Here is a 24,910-nt window from a genome sequence, read left to right as displayed (position 1 = left end):
GAGACTTGGTTCTCTCGGGTTGAATTTTATCTGCTTCTCAGTCCCTGGAGCCCAAGTTCTACGTTGCACAGAGACCTGGCACCGTTGTGCCTAGTTGGCCTGCTACCGTGGGCTTTCTTTCTTTTTTTTTCTGGTGTGTCTTTTGCTAAGAAACGGCAATGTGTTTTGCCTGCCTAACCCAGCCGCAGCCTGTCGTCCCCTAGACAAAAAGCGGCAGCCCGCTGCTGCCTGCAGCGGCCGCGGCGGCGACGCAGGGAGGCCGGGCCACCTGAGACCCGCGGCGCTACGCCTTTGTTGGGCCGGCTACAGATGGTGCCCCAGCACTGGGTTGAGCCGGGGGCGGGCGTGGGGGGCCGGAGGACCGGAGGGGGAGGCCGGGAAGGGGGTCGGACGGGAGGGGAGGAGACCGTGGAGCAGCCAATCGGAGTGCAGCCCATCAGCTGACCGCTTTTGCTTACACCAGGTGCACGCCGGCTGCGGGGAGCACAAAGCCGGGCGCACCGAGGGCGCCGGCAGCAAGCCGGCGAGCTAGGCGAGGCCAGTGCGTCCGCGCCTGCAGCGCCCTCCGGGCGGGGAGAGGGGCCGCCGGCGTCAGCCCGGGCAGCGGCATCCGCGCGGTGGCGTCCCTAGGCGCCCCGGACGCCGTCCTCCGGACCAGGACGCTCGCTGCCCCGCCCTCTGCACCCCACTTCTGCCCTTTTCCCTAATCCTGACTGCCCCTGCCCCGGCCCCCGAGAGCCGGATTGAGCCCAGGCCCGCGCAGCAGCTGTTGCTCGTGTGGCTGCCTCGCCTCCTGTCTTGGTGTTCTGCCGGGAGCCCCCCAAGGAGCCAGTGCCTGTGGGTTGGGAGGGAGGCGCCGCTCAGCCGGTCCTCCTCCTCCTCCTCTTCCTCCTGCTGCCGCCGCCGGTGCCTGGTCCGTGCGCACCCCGACACCCCCGCCAGCCGGGCCTCGGGGTAAGTGCGCTCGCCTAGCCGGGCAGCGGCGGGAGATGTGGGCGGCAGCGAGGGGAAGTCGAGGTAAACTTGGCGGCGTGGCGGGCCCGAGAAGGGTCTGGGGAACCTGGGACAAGATCGCGGGCCTAAGGGGTACGAGGGGGCGCGGCTCATGAAACTGGGGAAAATGACGAAGTCGGGGAAACCAGAATCTAGTGACCTCCTTACTGAAAAAAATCACTGGGGTCGGGGAGAACGATACTTCGGAAGGAAGGCCGAACAGAAGCGAGCAAAAGGCATTGACAGGAGGCGAGCCCGCTAGATTTCAGGGACCGACGCGGGGGAGGGTGATGCCCGGGTATCCGGAGGAAGGAGGGCTGCTGGAATGTGAACTGGGGAAGGCAGCCGGAGCCGGAGAAGAGCGCGAAAGGGGGGCCCGGGGAGTTGGAAAGAGGACTAAGAGAAGGGGAAAGAAGGTGGCAGGCTGTGGTAAGAGAAAAGAGGAAGGATGTTTTGGCGGTGGCCTTGTAGGTAAAGAAAGGGACAAGGGGCGTAATTCACAAAGCATCGAGTGTACTGAAGTCAGGGTATTGGGAAGGATCTGCTCAACTGTCGCGCGGTCGAAGTGGGGAAAAGACCTCATCTTACACGTTTTGAGTCCAGAAGGGGTCGCAGCCTCAGGAGGCTTGCCAAGGATGCTGGAATGTCAGGGAAGCCACGGTCCGCTCCAGGCACGGAGCCGGTGCTGGGTTCCCCGCGCGGCCGGGGTCGATGGCGAGGAAAGTTTGCCAGCGAGTGTCCTTTGTGCTGCGTGGAGAGGGGTGTGGGCAGCCGCCGACTCGGCACTTCCCAGGGCCCTGCAGCGACTACCTCCGCGGAGGCGAGTCCCTGCTTGGCAAGCCCAGGTAGAGTGGAAAGATCGAGTAGCTGGAGGGGCGCGGCGCACTCGGGGCCGGTGGGAAAACCCGTCCCAGGACGGTTGTGAGGGAGCCGGCCTGCCTCCTCGCACTGGGAGGTTCGGCGGTGGTACCTGCTCTGGGAGACAGAGGGGGACCTTGACTGCTGGGTTCACCGCTGTAGCCACAGTGCCCGGAACTGAATGAATGAATGACCGGGGTGGGAATGGCTTTGAGGCATTCGAACCACAGAGGAAAAGGCCAAGGGTCCAGGAAAAGAGACCCTTCTCTAAATATCATGCCACCATTAGCATTAGCATTGTCACTCCCAGACCCAGAAAATAAAGAAAAAGTGGAATTCAGTGAGGGGACAGGTATTACTGACTTGAGCTTTTGCTTGTAGGATTTTTTTGAAAGGCAGTATGTTGTTTTGTTTCGCAATTTGCCTTGCCACGATGGTCTAAAGAATTAATATCACTCGAATATACTCATGACTTCATTTTTAAGAGCTAGGACTGGAGGACTGGAAAGTTCAGTAAGGTACTTTGATCAGTGTAACTCTAGAGTAAAAGTGGTGCTGTTGGCTCCAGGGCCATGTGTGTCCCAAAGTCTCTGATTTGCATGCAAATGTGAGCGAATCCTGGCAGATGTCTGGCCTCATCCATTCACATGAAGGAATTTGAAAAGACAAGGAGTCTTTAGTTAACAATAGACCTTAAGAAAATGGAATAAAGGCGCAGTGAGTTTTTCTCTTTGGGAATTCCAAGGCTTGCTGACACCTTTATTCAGGAGCCAAATTCTCTGAGTGCTATTGTATTGAAAGCCTCAAGTACTGCTTGCTCTTTACCTGGCTGTGTGTTTGTGTGCAATTTCAAGCTGGATGTTCTGAACTAGTGAGGAAAATGGTTCTATGAAGCAGACAGTAACTTAATTTCACTTCTGGTGGTTTCAAGTAATTTCTGAATTGACCCCTCAACTTTTACTTAGAGTTTCTTCTCTTTTTCTTTTTAGTAATCCCACCTCCTGCTCACATTTGCTCTCCATCCTCAGAAATATACAATATAGGAGAAGATAGTTGTAGATGACTAACAGGAATCTCTCATTAGAATGTCCATAGTCCAGTCGAAATCACTTTAGTAACAAGCACCAAACTTGTAGAACTGCAGGTGATGAAACCATCACGTTCCTAGCCACCTGAGGGATTTTCGGGTCACAGGACAGAACAATGAATAGCGAGTCAGTCATGCAATAGACCCCAAAACAGGGACATTTCTGCCTTGTCTAAGAGTAGCTAATAGACCACTGCACTGCTCACCTCCTGGCACTGATCAACCGATGAACAAAAGGCGGGCAGTGTGGGCCACACGTGAGTCCCAGGGATTATACCTACTGACAAGCCAGCCCAGTGGCCTGTTCTTTTGTCAGTCTCAAACACTGTTGAAGGGAAAAAGAACCTATTCACTAAACAGCGTTTGCCACTGTATGCTATATATTCACTGAAAGGGACATTAAAATACAACCAAAAAAAAACCAAACAAGACAACATTGTTTTGAGGTCTCAGTGTGGGGGGTGGGGGTGGGGGATGGATAACAGATGTTAGTCTGCTGTTTTACATGTTTCCTTAAGTTATTTTCGCTGGTTCAGTAACTTTTTTACACATAAAGCAGTACTTTCCCAGGAGGGGAAAAATGAACTGAGTCAAATTTAAGTAAGAAAATGTTATAGCCAAGATTACATTTTCTGTCTTAGAGCTATCTAGAAGTCAGAAAGTAACAAATCATTATAATAAACTCTTATGTGACTTAAGCCTGGGATTTTGTCTTTATTATGGACTTGAGGGCTACCTGTAAAATGCAGTTGACATTTCTAAACTAGGCAATAAGCCATTTTATTGTAAAGTTATCATCTAGGTATTTTGGAAACAAATGTAAGTTTAAAATGACCAAAGCCTCACATTTTGTGAGAACTTACTTCGGCTGTTACCTGCCTGTGTGAAATCTTTGTTCTGCAAGTCTAATGAAAGGGAAGATTAGGGCTTACTCCTTGGTAAATAAAAGTAATAAAGTACTTATTATTAGAAAAGGATCACTCTGCTAAGTAAAATCTTAGACCGGATCCAACTGCCGACTCTGGTTCTGAACAATAATATAGATAGTTCTGGGCAGTGTCTGGAATTCCCAAAAAGCAGGGGAAAACTCAACCATTGATTTCTCTCTGGTTAGACCCTGCTAAGGCTAGCCTCTTGACCTGAACTGTTAGAACAATTATCACATATTCTAAACCAGTGACACCCATGGGAACAAACCCAGTAGGTACTAAAGAAAATCTGTCTCTACAGAATTACAATGCTACTTCCCAAGCCAGTTGGGCATGATTATAAATAATTAGAATGGTGGACTTTTTAATGTCACCATAAATAAGCCATGAATAAAGTATGGTAAATTATAGGACCTGGGTGTCACTTTTTACTAGACTTTCATAATGCTTTCTTATAATTTATTTTTAAGCTACAAAATAATAGTTCTTTGAATGATTCGCTTGAGCACTAATGTAAGCTTGCTCAAATATTGTATTTAACTTTTCAGAATTATTATGCTGAACATCTATTTTGGGTTAAGGCAATCTGGAGATAAAGCAAATTCCAATTTAGACTCATAATCATATTTTGGTTTCTGGGAACAATGTAAGTATCTTTAACTCATGAATAGAGCTTTGATTAATATTTTATTCAAGATGAAATTATAATTATATAGATGAAGTCAGAAAAACATGTATTCTCTCTTGTTTTGGCTCAAAGTGCAGAACAGAGACAAAAGTTAAACCCTATATGTAAAATCCAATACTTTAGTGACCAAGGGAACCATTCATTCTACAAGTCTTCTTAAATGAAGTCTGCCTTTTAAATTTTCTTGTTTTACTTATTTTATGGATACATCACTGGATGTAGCATCCAAGTCTCAAAACATAGACAAATGCATAATAAATTGTTTACTGACATTAAAATTACAATACATGATAAAATAATATAGTATATATTTTCAGACTTTATGGCCACCCTATAGAAGTGTTAAGCATATTATTCAATAATTAAAACATATGCCATTTTATGTTAGAGTTTTTTTGAAGAAACAATATGCAGGCTTATATATTATTATTATCATTTTTACTTTTTGAATATTTCCAAAAGGTCTAACAAAGGTAGGATTATTATTAGCAGTTTTATCAGTTATTTGGTGGGTAACTAAGCTACCTAGTCATAGCCAGGTGATCTTAGATCAGCTTCTTAAGCCCACCAACCCTCAGTTTCCTCATTTGTATCATGACAAGGTTGGGAGTATAGGGCTGGAAGGACTAACTACCGTAATTAGTGAGATTGCTAAAAGGTTTGTGGAAGCTGTGTCTTCAATACCACAACTAACATAAACATTTAACTTGGATGGAACCATTACACTTAATATGCCAAAAAGTTATCCTGAGATGCACAGAAACTAGGCTTAAACTTGCACTGATACAGACTGGAGGTCTGTCAGCTCTGATTTGAGGGTACCCTCCAAAGATGCTGCTGCCTTGACTTACAACATTTAGTTTTGAAAACTGAGGAGTGAAAACTGTGTTTACAACGGCTTATTGCCTTCCATTTACACTCTTCATAGCTCAGGGGTTGAAATGTTATTTGAAAGCTCTGATTCATATAAATGTCTTGTAATTTTCTGGCCATCCTAGCTCACATCTATTATACCCCTGGCAGACATGTGGACTCCACAACTGCCCCCTCATTTGTATATGAAACAGACACACTGGTGGCATATTTTGGTTACCATAGTTACATTAACACTATACAAATGACCTGACATACTTCTTCGTGAAAGGCTTTTGTTGCAAATATTATGTTGACCTGGGAGTAAAGGACAACCATCTAAAGTTTGAGGCATACATAGATTAATCTGTTGTCCATTTCTGGAGCCACCATTTCAATCATGGGAGAAGAGCCATCCCACAGTGAGGTCCAGGAAAAGGCAATCGCAAGACTTTGACTAGCAAAGATTTCCAAGGGAGGCATTTCCAACAATGCTTAACCTCTACAGGAGGATGTCTGTCACGTATTCATTTCAAAATATTTGCTCCTCCTATTCATGACTGCCCTTTGTGAGATAATATATCAGCATAGTCATTTTTGATTCATACAAGGAAAAATGGACAGCATCCATCTCAGTAAGACCCAGGAGACAAAAAAATCAATCTGCACTATTAAGCAGTAAAAGCACAAAGAGAGAATCTTCATTTAGGATAACTAAAAAAGCTTTACAAAGAAAGATTGCTTAATTGGTTTCATGCCTATAATTTTCCCCTCTAGAAAAAAATGTTAGCATGGCAATAAAGAATATCATTAACCTGCACTGTTATTTCACAATAGTAATAAGTCTTAATTTGCATCTATAATAATCACTGTAATCAAGTACTGTACAGGGAGTCAGGAAGGCACAGGCTCATTTCCCAGCTCTGACACCAATGACTGAATGTGTGACCTTCTGGATGTCCTGCCTCCCTCCTGGTGCTTCACGTCCCTATCCGAGTTGTGTTTTAAAGGATCCAGGAACACTGGTAGATATTTCTAGTATTACCACTGCAAAGAATTTGATTTCTTCCCTATACGTCATGATGAAATGGAGAGCTAAAGGTCTGGGGGACACGGCAAGGTGATTTTTCTGGTTCCTAATCCCACAACTGAGAGATTGTTTTGTTCTTTTAAAAATTTTCTCCCCCTAATGTGACAATTCCCCACCACCTCACTTGGACTCTCTTGAGGGAAAGAATTTTACTTGGGATATAGGAAGCTGCTTGCACACTCAGTAAATATATACTGACCACCAGCCATGTGCCAGGCATCATAAGAGGTACTAAAACCAAAAGAAATTAGCTTGATTTTTCTGCATCTTGTATGCTAAATCCATCATAAGCATTTTAAGTATTTATTGAGTGCCTGGTACGAAAAAGCACTTGGCTAGATCTAGCATGGAGGTTTTCAACTAGGGGTGATTTTGCGCACCACCCCCCCCCCCCCCCGCCCCCAGGGGACACTTGGAGACATTTTTGTCAATTATTGTCACAACTGAGGGTGGGGTGTGCTACTGGGTAGAAGCCAGGGATGATGTTAAACATCCTAAAATGCACAGACAGTCCCTCCACAACAGAGAAGTATCTGCTCCACATGTCAGTCAGGCCAAGGTTGAGGAATCCTGCTCTGGTTGATGTAGCTCTGCCCTCAGTGAGTTTAAGTCTAGTACAGGTTACAGAAAGGAGACTGGCAAGTACAATAAAGCATGCTGTGATGGTAAGAGTGTGAGCTACAGAATCTGTACAGAAGTAGGAGCCTTCATTCAAAGTTTGGCTGCCAGCAAAAGCTTTAAGAAACATTCTGATTAATTCCCAGAATGGGCTATCACCTGGAACACCAGTGTTCAGCAGGAGACAATTTTAGATCTAACCTCACTGAACATAAGTGAGTTGGATGGTTGTTTGAAAGAGGGTGGACGCCTTAAGTTTGTTGAGAACTCTACACTGGGGATGGAGTTGTTAATTCCTTGTAGGACTCAGAATTCAGAGTGTCTTGAGTCGTTAGGAGAGGAGGCTGGAAACAGAATGAATGTCAGTGGCGAGAAACATAGGGCTGTACAAGCTGCTTAAAGAGAAAATGTAGCTGAGTTGACAAAGTGAATAATGCCTCATGTTTTAGAACCTCAAATTCTGCAGAGTCCTTAAATATGTATCTCATCTGACCTGCCACAGTCTGAGACACCAAGTATTATCATTCCTTCTCCCTTTTTTCAATAACTAAGGTATCAGAGCCATGGAGAGATTCAGTGTGACCTTGGATGAGTCACTTAATATTTCTCTAATGTTCATCTATAAAAGAAGAGGGGTTGCAAGGCTCTTCTTCCTAATGCAAGTTCAGTTTGTCTAAGGACACATCTAGGGAAACAATGGAGCTGGGATAAGACCAGCCTCACTGCCTCTCTCAGACCCAGTGCCTTTCCCATTCACACCAAGGCTGCTTCCTGGACCATGAAGTCAGAACAGGTAATAATATGACAGTGATTCAGCATTCTACCTCTTGGGTTACCAAAAAGAGCAAGGATTTTGGAGGCGTCAATTATAATGTATAATGCAGAGAAACTTAAGCTGGGTTTCCCAGATACCTAAGGACTAATCAGACTTTCCCTCTAATATTTTATTTTAAGCTGACCTTAGAAGCTTAAAAAAATACTGTGACAAGCTGGGAAGAAAGGTTCATAGGAGAGTGATGCTAGGGTAAGAAAATGATATAACCCAGAATGTGTGTGCAGAACTGACGATGTTCTGCCTAGAAAAGAGATGCAGTAGTGGCGTGGCTTTCTGCCTTTGTTTGATTTTGCTCTGTTCTTTGGCAGGGGTATTTTAACTTTCCTCTCAGAGAACGATGACCAGCGTGTACACACACACACATGCACACCCACATACAACAGGGATGACACACTAGATTCCATACTGAGACATTTATGTTTTTGCTTTAATTAAGACTGGCACATTAAAAATGAGCTTTGGGGAGAGCCTTCTCTCAAGGTTTTAAAGATTTAACTACTTCTCACTTCTGTGCGATGGAGTAATGATTTCTTGGGAGAAGGAAGACTGAGAAGCTGCCTGACTGCTCAAATTTCTTTTCATCTTCATAATTCTGTGATTTCCAAGATCATGAGCGAGAGCTATGTAGGACTTCAGCCATGACCTGAGAGTTTCCGAGACACTAATGGAATGTATATTAACTTATCCAAGCATCATAGAACCACTGAAGACTCTGGAGTGGCAATTAACTGGATTTCTCCACTTGTTCTTCCAGCTGATTATGGTTCTTTGCAGGGAGAACTACACGTCAGGTTTAACCCCTCAAAAGGACCAGTTAGCTTTGCTGTGTCCTACGGGGATAGTCTGTCTCTGGAATCCCAGCCGACCTCCCGCACATACCCACAAACTCATCATTTCTCTCCTGGGAGGCCAGGTGAAAAATTTGGGTCTCTTCAAAACCATCTGAAGGAAAAACACAAAGTATGTGGGCAAATACTGGTGGGATAGTTTTCTCTTCATGCATGAAGGATAACACTGTCAAAATAGAACCCTAGTGAAGAAGTTTCCAAATGGCTTCACCCTCAGGATAGAGCAATGGAATGAGAGATTCACTCCATGCACATGAGATGCTTTAGTTTTTAGGAAGAAAATATTATATGGAACTCCCAAATAGCATCCCCAGGGCCCACCATATTACCTAATATAGAATGTAGAAGCAGTAGGAGAAAGGTAATGCTATCCAACGTTATTGTGCCTTTCCAGTGTGCCAGGAACCATCTCACACACCTTACCCACATTCATTCATTTAATCCTTGCAACTACTGTATAATGTAGACACCCGCTTTATAGCTCAGGAAACTCGCACAAAGCAAATAAGTAACTTGCCCAAGGCCACAAACTAGTGTGTACTCAATAAATATTTATCAAATGAATAAATGAATGAATAGGATATACATCTGTTTTAGAGGAGAGAGTCCTTTATTCGAATTCTCAGTTTATAGCAGTCCTGCTTTCTAAGCAGGGCACTTTCAAGAATGATGACAAATGAAGTCTGGACGACAGATGAAGTCTAACTTCATCTGGATGACAAATGAAGTCTCAGAGCTGGTAAGTGACAGAGCAGGGATATGAACTTGGGTCCGACTCTGAAACTGCACTGTTAAAGCACTCGGCTATGCTTCTTTCTCTTTAATTGCAGCTATAAAACAAAAGGATTGGACTAGACTAGCTTTCATAGCCCAGCTGGCTCTAAAAATTCTATAATTCCATTATTAAAGTAAGGTTTATGTAAAATAAAACATGATGTATTTTTTATTACTTTAAATTTTAAAATCTGATATTTTTATTTAACCAATCATCATTGAATTATCCTTTAAAATTACATTGGAGTTATTAACAGCATGTTTTTAAATTGTTTTTAAGATAAGTAATTTTAAATAGATGAAAATGCATACTTAAAGATTGCATTCTCCTAACCAGTATCATCACATGGCATATTGAATTATATCATCGTCTAAATTTAGAAGGTTTCTAAAAATTGAAAAACATCTTTCTGTTACACAGAGAAAAGAAGTCAAATTATTAATTGTGAAAAAAGTTACTCTGATATTTGCAGAGATAAGGAGATTGCTGAATATTATGAAAAGTATTGAGTGATTTTTACAAGAGCTTAAAGCTGCTAGCAATATTAGAAACTACTTGAGATTTGCTTCTAAATATTGTTTTGCTTTAAGAGATCCTTCTGGCATCCAAGTGATGCATCAGAACAATGTGAATCCCTGCCATAGTATTACAGGATGCACAATCCAAGGCAGGGCAAAGAGAGTGGATAACTAGGCAGGTCTTAAGAGTTGGGAAGAATTGGTTCCAAAACTGCATCCTAGCTGTGGGATGGAGTGATTTCAGTGAGCCTCAGTATCCTCATCTGTAAAATGGGGATAATGATAGAACCTGCCTTATAGAATCATTGGATTCATTCAATGAGATCATGTGTCTAAAGCCCTTTGCACATTTCCTGGACCAAGGTAAGTACTTAGTAAATAGTAGCTACGGGTAGTAGTGGTATTATTATGTGGAAATCTGGCATTCTGACTGCTATTGTGTCTGGATGCTCTTTTGGAGGCAAGTGGATGTATTTTAACAGACACGAAGATTCAGACTAGATATTTGAGAAGTCGATAGTTCACACGGTTGTCACCTTTTGTGATGAACCCCAAGAGAGCTTTATATTTGTCCAGACATGCAAGAAATCTTGAGTCAGCGGATGTACTTTGAAAGAAGTGGCAAACAGATGAATACATTAGAGCTTTTTTGTTTCTAGATTCTGCTTTGTATCCACTCTCTCTTTTCTCTCTCTGAAAATATTATAATACTCCTAAGTTGTGATTCATAGAATCAGATTTTCTAACCAGAGAGAAAAGGTTCAGTTCAGAGCTATCATTCCCCAAAGAGGAGCTGAATTCAAGACATTGTTAGAACTAACAGACCCAAAAGCTTCAACTCTCTGAAATCCACTGTTAGATAATAAAGTTGTTGAGGCGTATAAAACTCTTAGAACAATGGCTAGCATCTTGTAAATGCTCAATAAATCCTGCTGCTACCACTGTTATTGTTGATTCTGTGTATCACCATCTTCATAACATTTATCTTCTTGCTTCTTGACCAAACTACAAAGCTCCTGGTTGGGAGCAGATTAGAACCCAATGCAGTGTAACCAAGAGTCCTCCTGGGAGCAGGTCAGTCACAAAGCAAGAGGAAGTACCGGGCAAGCCAAATCAGGTGACTCTTAAGAAGACCCCTGGTAGACTGACATAGGAAAAAGTTGCTATGATTTAGCTTCTATAGCCTCTACCCTGTTTCAGCTAGCAGATTCTCCTTTACTCATGAATGGGAGTGTTAGAATACAATTAAGTGCCTCATTTTCTTTGAATTCTTTGAGGGCTGGAAATGATAATTATGTACAGAGAACCTTATATTCATTGTCTGTTTAATCCTTCTAATCAGAGCTTCCCAACTGGTAGCTGGGTGCATTTACAGGTAATTGGAGATACTGATACTCTTAGCCCTTGGGGACAGCCAGTACCACCCAGTTAGTCACCTCTGGTAACCCTTGCCAATAAACAGCATTTTCTAGTGTACTGAGAGGAGGGCACAGCAACTGTTATCCCCGGTTTAAAGATAAGGAAAAAACCTGAGACAAAGAATTTGTCCAATATCTCACAGCCAGTTAGTGTATAGGACCAGGTGCTTTTAACTCTGGTTTTCCTCCAGGCTGAGTTAGTCACACTGTCTTTGACTTTCCCGCATTTCCTTGTCCTCACTTCAAGCATAGTGTGTTATCTTAATTTAAGTTTATTTATTCACATCATTGTGATACCACCCCCTCCACCAAACAGCTCCTTAAGGGAAAGACTATGGCTTACTCAGCCTTGAGTCCCTGGCACCTAGAAGAGTACTTGGCACATGGAAAACACACTTACAAATATTCAGTGGATGAAAGAGGAAAGGGATTTCCATATCATATCTCTTTTTCATTTTGCCATGCTGTTTCTTCTAATAATTAAAAAAAAGATTATTTCCTAAATAGTTTGGTAGAAATTAGTAGCTCTTAAACCTGTATTTATACTCAGAGATGTTAGTACATTACTATTTTAGATAGGTTATTATAGAAAGCTGAACTCATTTGGGGATGCTTTTATGTTATTAATGCCAAGGAAGTGTTATTAATCAAAAAGTATTCATTAAATGCATGTAGAATATCCAGTGCTATTAGCAGGGTGATGTGGAGGAATGAAAAAAGTGTACAAGGTGTGATTTCCATCCCAAATAAGCTTTGAGACTCACTGGGGAAACAGAATGAATAGAGACAAGACAAAATAATTAAGTGATCGTCTGTGGAAATTCCACAACAACAGAAAAAAAGAGGGGCTCGGATGAGATGGGTCTGGGTTTGAATTTCAACTCTATCACATACTAGCTGTGTGATCTTGGTTAAAAGACTTAACTTGTCTGATTCCCCAAGCTGTCTCATCTGTAGAATGGAGGAGTGATATGACCCCACAGGGCTGCTCTGAAGATATGTGGGAAAGCTCTTGCTATAATGCTTAGAACATGACAGTCATTTACTTCAGTCACTTGGCAAATATTGACAGCATCACCTCTGTACAGATCTTTTTGTGTGAGCTGGGGATACAGTGGTGAGCAAAACAGATGAAATGCAGTCCCGTCCTATGTGGGGCTTGCCTTCTCATGGGGGATAAAAGCATTAATCCGATTATCACACAAGGAAATGTAAAAGTATGGCTGTGTTAAGTCCAGTGAAAGAGAAGTTCATGAGGCCAGAATAGAACATTACATGGAGGCTTCTAAGAGAAGACCTGCCTAAAGAAGTGACATTTCAACCAAAATCCCAAGCATAAGTGAGAATTAGCCAGGCAATGGGGTGCACGGGGGAGCTTTGTAAGCTAAGATTTGGAGGTTGGAAGAAGCTCGATGGGTTTGAGAAACAGAAGACCAGTGAGGCTTAGAATAGAGCAAAAGGGGGGCCATTAATCTCAGACCTTCCTTTCCCCCTTCCTCTAAAGTACACTGGAGTTCAGACAAGACAGATTATTATGAAGTTCCGCAAAGGGGGAGTTTGCATTATGTACAGAAGGGATGGGATGTGTTGAATCTAGTCATGGAAAGGGGAAGAGAACAGAAGGCTTGAATTCCTGGAGAGAAGAATTGCAGGAGCAAGGGTTCAGGTGCCTGGGCTGGCTGAGTGGCATGCCAATGCCTGACATGTTTGGACTGACATACCAAGACTAACAGCTAAAGAGCACAGGAGGAGAAAGTCTCTCCTTCCTTTCTGTGTGGTCTTGGGCATGTTACTTAACTTTTCCACCTCTTGGTTAAAGATAAAATGTATGTGAGAGTGACACAGAGTGTCTAGTAAGCTAATATACATTCTTTAATTTCCTGCTTTCCATTGCCTTTTTCCCCCTTAATACATTTCCTTTTATTGTAGATGAACCCCTGATTAAGACACTGGCTAACTGACAACACATCAGCTGTGTTGCCCACAGATGTAAATTTTTAAATACTAGTTTAGGGGTATCTTAAAACCCTCTTGCTTGGTGTGCAAATGTTTCATGTGTGGAATATCATTCTTGTTCCTGATCTCCATTATGTAAATTGCACTTAGCCACATCTGGCCGGGTGTTAACATGAAAGACGTGACTGATGTTGCGTGTTCAAGATCCTCCAAGAGATTTCGATGCTGAGTAATTCCATTAGGGTGCTAATGACCGTAAAACCTAGTTGTTATTGATCTGTCCTCCATGGAGAGATCTACTTTTCTGCCTGATCTCAATTATTATGGTTCATAATACAGAGATCATTTCAGCACTGAGTTAGCATGCTGCCCCTGTAATAATTTGTTTTAGCTTCATCTTTGTATTGACATATAACTTAATTCAGACACTATCACCAAATAGTTATCAAAGGAGATGATGGAGATAGAGTCACTTATTTTTCAGTAAGATGCCATTATCCTTCATATTTATACTGTGCTTTATAGCAGTACATCTCTGGTTCCCTGAACCCTTTTATTACTATTCTACTTTTCTCTCCATGCCTCTTGAGATCTTCTTAAGTCTTACCAATTTCAGTTCTCATTACCTCTTATTTAGCTTATTGAAAATGCTTCTTAGTGGGTTTCCCCATATCCATTATGTTCCCTCTCCTGTCTTACACACAGCTGGTGGATCAATCTTTCTGAATTGTAGAAATGATCCCATAGTTCCCTGCAAAAGACATTTAGTGGTCCCCACTGATAATGAGATTGTGCTGGATATTTTCCACACCCCTCCAGAACCACCCTACTCCACTTTGCTTTGCAACCTGGGAATCAGATTGTATGGACTGTCCCAGTGGGTCCTTTGCCATCTGGTTTCTGTTGACTTCTGCTTCGTGCAGTAGCTAGCTCAGGGGTGTTGGGCCATCCTTTGTGAGTTTACCTTAACCTTGTCCATGCCTTGTAAATGGTCCCTTTTTTAACATTTTCTTTATTCACTCCCTTTTGAATGTACCTTCTGTTTTCTGCTAGGTCTCTGACAATGATAATAAATTGAGAGAATACTTCTTAGTGAAGCATAAAAAGCCCTCCATAGCTAGGCACCATCCTTCTTTTCTGTCTTGATTTCCATTCCTATCTTAGAGACCTTGAATCTCATTCATAATGAAATAGTTCTGATTCCATGTACCTATTCCGCCTCTGCTACTTTGGTGCCTTGACACCAGCGGTGTGCTGGTAAATGTTTAACAGTCAGCTCTCCAAAAAGATAAGCCTGATTCGTAGTGTTTGCCAATTTCTGTGGTGTAAGTACACTCACCATGACCAATCGTAAGCTAACAACATGATGTCTCTAAACTTGGATGTGAAAAGAAATGCTTACAATTGGCTCAGGACACCACTGCTTTGCATACAACTTCACCTCCACTTAGGATGCCTGCTTCCCCCCACTCCCCAACAGTGCCTTACACAGAAGAACTGCCCAGTCAACTATTCTAATTCATTTCTATTGTTCCTTTGAAGGGTACAGTAACCTAATTGCCAGCCACATGTTGATGGTAATACTTCTGAACCCAGAATCTTCTCATGAGTGCTAACATGGGTGCTTGTTAGATTTTGGAGACTTAAAAGTCCTGAAGCAAAAATAAGTTACCTGTCCATATTATATTTTATCCCAAGTTGCTGAAGCTTACTAAAAGTTGCTTAATTCTCCAAGAAAATAATTCTCATTTTCTGGTCTTGTGTTCAAATTATGTCTTCATTATCCTCATTTAAATATAACTTGAAGTAATAATAAAACAACATTAATATATTTCATCACTATTATAACCGGTGGAACATTCCACAGTTTAAATAGTGTACTCTTAAACCTAAAACTCTACAGAAAGCTTTTAAGGTGTATGTTAGTCCTAGGTAGATAAGATTGCACTGCATTTTATTCTAAAATGTACTTTATTATGAAATAACCTTTTTATTTAGTCAACCTTTCTAAGAGATAACTTTAATTTTGCTTCATTAAAAATATCATTCCTATATTTAAGGTTCAAAGAGTAACTACAATTTCCATTAGAAAACTAGGGAAAGTAATAAAGATGATCTTATAATAGCATTGGATTATTTTATATTTTAATGGTTATGATGGCCATACAGATATTTAACTGAAACTATTCTTTTTACTTTTAATTTAATAAGACACATGAATTGAAGAGACTATAGAATGCATTATGATTTACAATGCCTGCTGGCATTTTAATGTTCTCAGCTGTTCCTTTGCACCATTGATTACACAAAGCCTAAACTGTGTAATTAAGGACCAGCCCACTAATGTGCTCTGGTGGATTTATGGCATCCACGTCATCCACGAGCTGAAGTACTTTGAGTATTGGACCATTAGTTTCGAATGCATACTAACATAGGTGAACACACTGGCATCAAAGAGAATCTATAATAAGAAACTAGTTCAAATTCAGGGAGGTAGCTTTCACCTGATTTTAATTTACTAAAACAATTTAAAAACCAGATTACTAAAATCCTAATTAACTGGAATTCTTTTCCTCTGGAGTCCACTTTTAGGAGAAAATGGGAAATTAGAAGAAAATAAGTTAATAACCAAGGCTTTAGATTTTTAAAAAATTTCCAATATGTGTTCATTATCAAGGCCTTGAAGAAAAAATGTCTTTTAAAAAAACAAAAATTTAACTACCATTATCAAAGGCAAGAAAGTGGGTATTAGAGATTGAAGCGAAAAGCTTTCTAGGAAACCTTTAAATTTGCAAATTCCCTGAGCCTAATCTTCTGGTTAACCAAGGTTTTACTTTACAAGTTAGTTTTATTCTGTGTACCTGGGAGAACGCTGCAGTGTATTCACGCTACTTACTGGAGGTCCCATAACATCACTGAGGCGGGGCTTCCCTGGTGGTGCAGTGATTAAGAATCTGCCTGCCAATGCAGGGCACACGGGTTCGAGCCCTGGTCCGGGAAGATCCCACATGCCGCGAAGCAACTAGGCCCGTGAGCCACAACTACTAAGCCTGCACTCTAGAGCCCGCGAGCCACAACTACTGAGCCCACGTGCCACAACTACTGAAGTCCGCACGCCTAGAGCCTGTGCTCTGCAACAAGAGAAGCCACCGCAATGAGAAGCCCGCGCACTGCAACGAAGAGTAGCCCCCACTCGCCGCAACTAGAGAAAGCCCGCGCACAGCAACGAAGACCCAACACAGCCATAAATAAATAAGTAAATAAATGTATTAAAAAAAAAAAAGAACACTGAGGCAAGTGGGTTCACAGAAAGGGTTCTCACTCAGAATGTAACATACTTGGGTTTAATATCAGCTCTTTCACCAATTAGCTGTGGGAATTCTGGCAAGTCACTTGATCACTGAGCCCTAAGGTCATTTATAAAATGAAAATAATCACATCTACCACCATCTCGTGCTGTGAGAATGTAGGCAAAGCACTTCCCACGGTGCTGTCCCTCTTGCTCTATATCCTGCTCCCCATCGCTGGCCTTTGGCTATGTTAGCACTCTTCCTTAGAGAGCCACTGCAGCCCCCAGGCCTTCAAAGGGAAGGTTTGAACAGGCAGGCACACTTTTTGCTATATTTATCCTCTCCCAATGATGAAGAAAATCAGGTTCTTTGAGTCCTTATTAGAACAAAGTCATATAAAAATAGTTTAGAAAAAGAACTGAAACCAAGTTTATTTTAAGAGTTCAGGGACAGATGGCTTTATTTTGCTTCTTTAAAAAAGATGGCATTCTGTAGAAATACAATGTGCTGAAGGTCTATCAAATTGAAGGGCAAATACTGTCACTCCCCTGAACACTGCAGTCTTTAACCTTGAGTAGCAGGAACTTTTTACATTAAAGATATGTATACTTCTATATGTCAGTCTCCAAATTTTAAAGGAACATTACCATGTGGAAGGGATATGTTCTTGACATTTTCTCAGTCTGAGATTTAAACAGCACTTAGTCTTCTAATTGGCAAATTCTAAGCAGTCAGATTCTTTAGAGAAATATTACTAGATGAGATCTAAAAGTATAGGCTCCCCTCTGAAGGACATTGGATGCTTTCATTTTTTAAATAAAAAGTTTGTGAAAATGTCAGTTAGCTAATAATGATTACTACTGGATATAAAAAAATATAACAAAAGATAGTACAGAACTCTTAGAGCAAAGAAAAACGCAATAAATATTCTGAAATGGATGTAAAAATGTTTGCCATTTTTTTGATGAGAAGTTATTTTCACTATTACAAACTAAACTCTCATTCAGTCTAGAGCAAAGGAAAATCTAATACAATCTAATGGAGTTGCTTGACTTGGTTGGCATCCAAAAATCTACAGCGTTTGTATTAGCAGCCTACATATTGGCACTTTCAGTCCCAACCATGATGAGTCTATTTTTTTCACTGGTCTATCTGTAGTTTTGAATGTATAATCAAGATCCATTGTAGCAACTGGCTCCTTATGGAACATTTATTAACATGGCATGATGAAATCTATGTGTGCAGTGAAAATACTAAGCAATATACTGTGAAGTTCTTAAAAAGAAGTAATGAAACTTAGCCTTCTAGGCATGTTAAGGCTGCCGAACTAAAGATTTTGCGTTTATTTAACATTTAATCATGTCGGTAATTACAGAGCAATTATTTTATATAGACATATTACAGGAGAGGAATTAAAATAATTTGTAAAAAGACTAAAATTAATTGATTTCATGGTAGTTTTTATATCACTGCACTTGCTGGTACTAAAAAGGAGCAATAAAAATAGCCCAGTTGTTGGTTCATGTTTTGTTCTGTTTAGCCTTCTGTCGGTTTCTCAATTCAATAATGTTAAATTGCTACTTTATGATTCCAGTTATGCAAATAGCTCATTTCTTACGAAGAAAGAAAGAAAAAAAAAAAACTTTCTTGATCCTGCAAGTAATGTAAACAGAAAAAAATTTTTTTTTCCTGGTCCAGCTTCCTTTGCCTGTCTTAGAATCTGAGGTTTAAAAGGGATTTGAAAGACTGTAGGTTCAAGAAGTCTGCAAACTGTAACTGGCATATGACTTTCAAAACAGTGGAGGAAAAATGATTTTGGCATAGAGCTGAGATAGCTCATGAGTAAGTATTAGTCTTGCTTGCTAAGTCCTAGAGAAGAAGCTCCCAAGATCATCGAGTTTACCACGACGTTTAAAATTAAGAATGGGTATCTCCCTATCCATAAGATGTATAGGCAATGGTAGAAAACAACCTCTTTTCATAATCAGTGTATGTGTTGTAGGTATGCAGTGGGGAGAAAGGTGGTGAGGAGAGTGAGCACCTTAAATATTAAATAAAATAAGCATTCATGTAAAAATAATTAGGAAAGTAGTTAATACACATACAGCACTGTATTATTTTCAGGACTGCCATAATAAAGTACCAAAAACTGGGTGACGTAAACAACAGAAATTTGTTGTTTCACAGTTTGGGTGGCTAGAAGTCTGAAATCAAGGTATCAGGATATCGATAAGCAGGGTCATGCTTCCTCTGAAACCTGCAGAGGGTCCCTTCCTTGCCCCCTCCTAGCATCTGGGGGTTTGCTGGCAAACTGGTGTTCCTTGTGTACTGGTGTAGCTGTATAACTCCAGTCTCTGCCTTCATTGACACAGGGCGTTCTCCCTGTGTGTCCCTGTATTCACATCATCTTCCCTCTTATAAGGACACCAGTTATATTGGATTAGGGGCCCACCCTGTGCCAGTATGACCCCATCTTAACTAATTACATCTGCAACAACCCTATTTCCAAAAAAGGTCACTTTCTGAGGTCCCAGGGGTTAGGACTTCAACATATCTTTTTGAGGGAGGACAATTCATTTGAGCCTTTTAAATGACCCCAGGAAGAAAGGAAGCTCACACTGCTCTCAAAGGAGGACTTGGAGTCTAGAAAAGTGACTCTCATGCATGCAGAGCCAGATTTTAATTCAATCTGTTGGCTCCAAATCCTGAGTTTACTCTCATCTTCTCAAGAGCTGCCTTATCAGTTGGCATGTTTTCCCATCCCCTTTCTTCTAGAGGGAAATATAAAGATCATTTCCTGAGTTCTCAAAAACGATTTCCATCTTTCCTACCATAATATGAATTTGCCATGCTAGTTTTTAGCATTACTTTTATCTCATGTCTTCTACTATTATCTTGCCCAAGGGTATGATCCCAAAATGACAAATGTTTTTGATGGGAGCCAACTAAAATGCTTAAAACACAAAACAGATAGGGGCATTAGCACCTAAAGGCCTATTCATTCCACAACCGATTCTGAGCGCCCCCTAAACACTCAGCACTCTACCAGGCACTGTGTAGCAAACACCATCAAAAATTCTTAATTGCTAAAAAGTTTCCTACACTCAGCCTTGTCTTTAGGCAATAGACAAAGAATCATGGCATTTGCTACAGGGATAGACATTTTTTGTTTAGGTTAGTTTTTATGCAGGATGGTTTCTGACAACTATTTTCAAAGAGGGTAAGGAGAACAATGGTGCACTCTGATACTTGGTTTGAAGGCAGGAGTCCAGACTTGTTTGCCTTATCCTGAGATTCTGGACAGAAGAATTCTTTCTTTATGACTTTCCTTCTGGAGTCAAATTATGAATCTTTTAAAGAGTGCATTGGCTTTCCTGTGTTTGCTTTTTGCACACCATCATCCATACACCTGTTTCAGGTGGACTTTGTTCTCCAGGGTGGCAGGCCCCATGAGTGGAAGGCTGTTGAAAATGTGTTTTGTGACATATCTTGGTTGTTTCAGCCAACATTTATATACCACTCATAGGCCAGGCACTGTGGTACAGTGCCTACCAAGAGGAATAAAACACAGCCTTGGACCTCAGTTATATATTAGCTTAGAGTTTGGGTCAGCTCTAAAAACATTTGGTTGAGTAGGTAGAGGAAGGAAACAGAGTGGCTTAGAGCAAAGGCAAGTCAAGTGACATCTTTGCAGTTATCAGGCCCAGGCCAACGTGGCTGCCAGACCCTCTGAGCCTGTGAGTGGTGATAGGGCAGGGCCCAGCTACGATAGCCTGAGGCTGGAGTATTAAACTTGGTCTGCTTTAGAGCCCCATGTGCAGCTTTATACACCCAAACCCTATCCCAGGCCAACTTCATCAAAATCTCCATAAGGAATGAGAATCTGCATTCTTTTTTTTTTTTAAAGTAATCTTTTTTTTTTTTAAAGTTTACTTTTTTTAAAAAAAATTACTTAATTATTTTATTTATTTATTTTTGGCTGTGTTGGGTCTGCGTTTCTGTGCGAGGGCTTTCTCTAGTTGCAGCAAGCGGGGGCCACTCTTCATCGCGGTGCGCGGGCCTCTCACTATGGCGGCCTCTCTTGTTGCGGAGCACAGGCTCCAGACGCGCAGGCTCAGTAGTTGTGGCTCACGGGCCCAGTTGCTCCGCGGCATGTGGGATCTTCCCAGACCAGGGCTCGAACCCGTGTCCCCTGCACTGGCAGGCAGACTCTCAACCACTGCGCCACCAGGGAAGCCCAGAATCTGCATTCTTAAAAAGATCCCTGGGTAATGAACAGCTAAGTTTGTAGATCTAGGGCTCTGCTGCCCAATATGGTAGCTGCTGGCTATTTACATGTAATTGAAATAAGTTGAAATAAAAATTTTTAATTCCATTTCTCATTCATACTGGCTACATTTCCAGTACTCAGTAGCTTACTCAGTACCCTATTGGGAAGTGCCAATACAGAACATGTCTGTCATCAGAGGGTTGGATTGGAGAGCGCCGATGGAGCTGTCACATGTTGGCAACTCTGATCTCTCCTTCCCAAGGATCCACATATCTACTCACTCCTTCCTTCCTTTTGACATGTATCTTATTTTACAGTCACTTGTGTATTTGTCTTATTCTCTCTCCACAGGATTATAAATTCTTTAAGGGCAGGGTCTGGTCTTTCTGGCCCTGTGACACAGTAAACACCCAATGAGTATTTGCTTGATTTAATGAATCTAATTAAATTGGGCATCAGTTTATTAGACCTCTTTTGCATTTAGTCTGAATCCTGATTTCATCACAGTCTGGAAAAAAAATCAGAGAGCAGGATTTTCATAAATCACAAGCATGAGGATGGATGGGGAGCAGATATGTGCTAAATTGCAAGCTTTTTCTTCTTCTTCTTCTTTATTTTAAATAAAAGTGTGACGTTTAAAAGCACAGGGTTTATATCAGCCCAAGTGTAGAAGAGACCCAGTAGGACTGAACATTTGCAAGCTTAATATCATTGTCATATTTGGGTACCTGGAAAGCACATTTTAATTGATTCAGTTAGTTATTTTATTTATTTATGGAGTGCCCACTATGTAGATGCCAGGCCAGTGTCATTGTGAACAAGACGGAAACAGGGTATCTACCCCGTGAAACTCAATTTAGTCCTGGCAGATTAAAATATTGGCAAGGACTCCCCCTGCCCAGACAGATTGGGATAGAAGAGGAGCATGATTTGGGCTCTGGCCTCAGGTGCCTGGATTCATACAGACTCTCCACCACTCTACTAGCTCCAAGAGCTTGGCCAGCTTATTTCATTTTTCTGAGTCTCCGTTTCATCATCCATAAAAATAGAAAAATTAATGTTTCCTACCTCATAGGGTTGTGAGCATTAAATGCAATAATTTATGTAAAGTGCTTAGTGCAGTGCCTGTGGCACTGTAAGAGCTGACTGCTGTTAGCAAGTACTGACTGCTATTATTATGACCACTACTCAGCCAAAACGACTCCACAACAAACATTAGATGTAAAAATGGGAAGTGTCTACAAGGCTAGAAAATACCTCATTATTTGGAAAAGATGCTTACTATCTTTCTTGGGCTAACAATTTAACTCCCTTTGCTTATTGTTTACATCTTTGCAGCCAGAGTAATTAAGATCAATACGTAAATGTGTTGGTAAATGCCCATCCCTTGCTTTATTTTTGGTTTTGGTAAATGCCCATCCCTTGCTTTATTTTTCGTTTCTTTGTTTGGCGAAGGATTTAACTCATTTGGAAATGGAAATGCTTGGGTTGTCATTCAACCTCTCTAAAGGTAGAGAGGTATATGCACTTTTTTTAGCATAATGCTTGCAAAGGAGAATTCCTTCAAGGGGTTTACCATTAAACTGCAAAATTGAAACCCTAAGTAACCAGCATGTAAAGATTTAATTAGCATTGTCTCATTAAAATAAATGTGTGACATATTCTTAATTCCAAAAATGACATTGCCTTTGATCCTGGCTTTTTAAGAGAACCTGTGTTTAGCAATTTTTTAAAAAAAGAAATGGTCTAAAGAGGCAGACAGAGCTAGGTCCATATCCTTGAACTACGTACGTCACCTTGGACAGATTAGTCTAACTCTCTGGGCCTTGGTTTCCTCACCTGTTGGAAGGGGATCATCATTTATCTGCCTCACATGGGTGTTTTGAAGATTAGTCTTTTTCCTTGTTGTGAAGGTTTTTCGCAGGCATAAGAAGTGCTGCTTACATGGGTGCTATTAAGAGTAGAAACCCAGAAAAAGAAGCGTCGAATACTTAAAATCCTGGAGCTGAAGGAGTCCTAAGACATCATCTAGACTTGCCCAACCTCACCATTTACAGGCAGGAAAGATGGCCAGCATGATCTGAGTCAGAGGAAAAACCAGAGCTAAGGACTCGGGTCACCTAATTCTTCATCTAATACTCCAATCTCTGCACCACTCTGATTTTCGAACTACCTCCAAACCAGATAAGATTCAGAGCTAGACAGTATTAGGGCATGAGCCTTATATCCTTGACTCAGTCTCATTTGAGATCTTGGACAAGCGACTTGACCTCTCTATGAAAAATAGGGACGATCACACTTTATACCATATACGTGTAAGTCACTCACTATAGTGGTTAGTACATAGTAAGTCTTCTATTAAAGTAAATCTATTAATAAAGTTAGCTAATTCATATTATTATTATTCATGAAGCATCTCCTGTCTTGAATGCTCACTTTCCAACTCCTACTCATCCACTTTACGCTTCTTACATTTGAATATCTATGCCCTTATAGAGTTTGCAACATACAATCCATCAAATTAAAAGAAGTTCAATTTATGCATTTTACAAATTAAAGGTATAGAACAAATCAACCATTATAATCAATTCACTGCCATGTTTTAAAAAATCAGTGAACATTGTTTAGATGACCTGACTTAATTTTTTGTAATAGGTTGGCCATCAGCATGATTGATTGAGCTGTCCACCCTATCTCTGATCTACCTAAGCAAAGGTCAAGACACAGGTTACTAAACAAGCCACAGCACTCTTCCTAAATTGAATGATGTTTTCCTATGTGTCTAATAAATGGTAACTGATTAATGGAGTGCTAGAGGCCAACATTCTTCAGAGAGTTTTGGGCCCTGCCCATTTAGACCCTGCCAGAATATGAATTTCAACTAATCCCAGACTAAGTGAAGCAGCGTAGGGTTCTGTAAAGGACCCTGTGTTTGGAGAGTAGGAATGGAATGCAGTCAAGCTTGGCCTCCAAATGTGTGATCTCACCTCTCTGAGGTGTCCTCTGTGAAATGAGAGGTTTTTTTAGATGTGCCAGGTGATCTCTAAGGCCTTATCCAACTTTCACAGTTTGTGTTCCTCATATTTCAAAGGGAGGCTAGCCTGCTTGCCTTTGATCAGTTGAAGCCAAATCAGAATCTGAAGTAGATGTTCTTCCCCAGGGCTCTTCCACAAGCACCTTCCTGATCACGCCAAGCCACCTACTTCGATTTGGATTCATGCCAGGTGGCTCTGGGCTTTTGGCTTTCGTTTTTCTTTCACCTTTTTATAATTTTCTTTTGTACTTCTTCAGTTCATGCAGTCCTAGCCTGCCCTGTTTACCATCCCTGGCCAACCCTCCTACAACGGCTAATGTGCTGTCCATGCCCAGTTCCTCTCAGGAGCCTAATGAATTGTGTGTGGCTCCAGCTTATACCCTCAGCTTGGAGACCAGCTGCGCCTTTGAGCTTTTCCCAGAGGTGTTGGCTGATGCTGCACCTGCGGTGCGATGGATTTGCCCGGCCCAAACGAGGAAGGAAAATGAGGGGGAATCAAAAGATCACTTGTGTCCATCCTCCGCTTTACACACTAGTGCATTTGTACCGCCTAAGTGTGCCAGAGAATTTTTGAGTCTTTGTTAATTAAGAATAACAAATACAAGAAGAAAATAAAATTAAGGAAAGGACAACCGAATTTTTCTCTGGGAACCAGAAAAAACCAACACAGAATTTTAAAGTGGTCAGAGCAGGAAATGCTGAATCGGGGATCAAGACACTTGTGTTGTATTTTGTTCCTCTGCCAATTAACTGTGTCATCCCGGATCACCTAGGGAGGGTATCTCTAAGGTTCTGCCTGCCTTTAAAAGTAGGTCTTCCAAAAGAAAAGGAGTGTAAGATGAATTTTTGTT

The 24,910-nt window shown here is 41.5% G+C and overlaps 1 protein-coding gene across 1 annotated transcript in view; it reads left to right on the top strand.

Moving 5' to 3' along the window:
* Positions 1-903: 903 nt before the first annotated feature.
* The window catches only part of LRRN1 (leucine rich repeat neuronal 1), a 34,999-nt gene continuing 10,992 nt past the window's right edge, over positions 904-24,910 (top strand). Inside the window, exon 1 of the mRNA XM_068558837.1 lies at positions 904-954. The gene's annotated coding sequence lies outside the window, so the exon portion shown is untranslated. The remainder of the gene's footprint in view (positions 955-24,910) is intronic.

This window comes from Eschrichtius robustus, chromosome 12 (genome assembly GCF_028021215.1).
Source record: "Eschrichtius robustus isolate mEscRob2 chromosome 12, mEscRob2.pri, whole genome shotgun sequence".
Taxonomy (NCBI): domain Eukaryota; kingdom Metazoa; phylum Chordata; class Mammalia; order Artiodactyla; family Eschrichtiidae; genus Eschrichtius; species Eschrichtius robustus.
The sequence above is the reverse complement of the archived record's forward strand: the minus strand, read 5'-3'. Positions and strand labels throughout refer to the sequence as shown.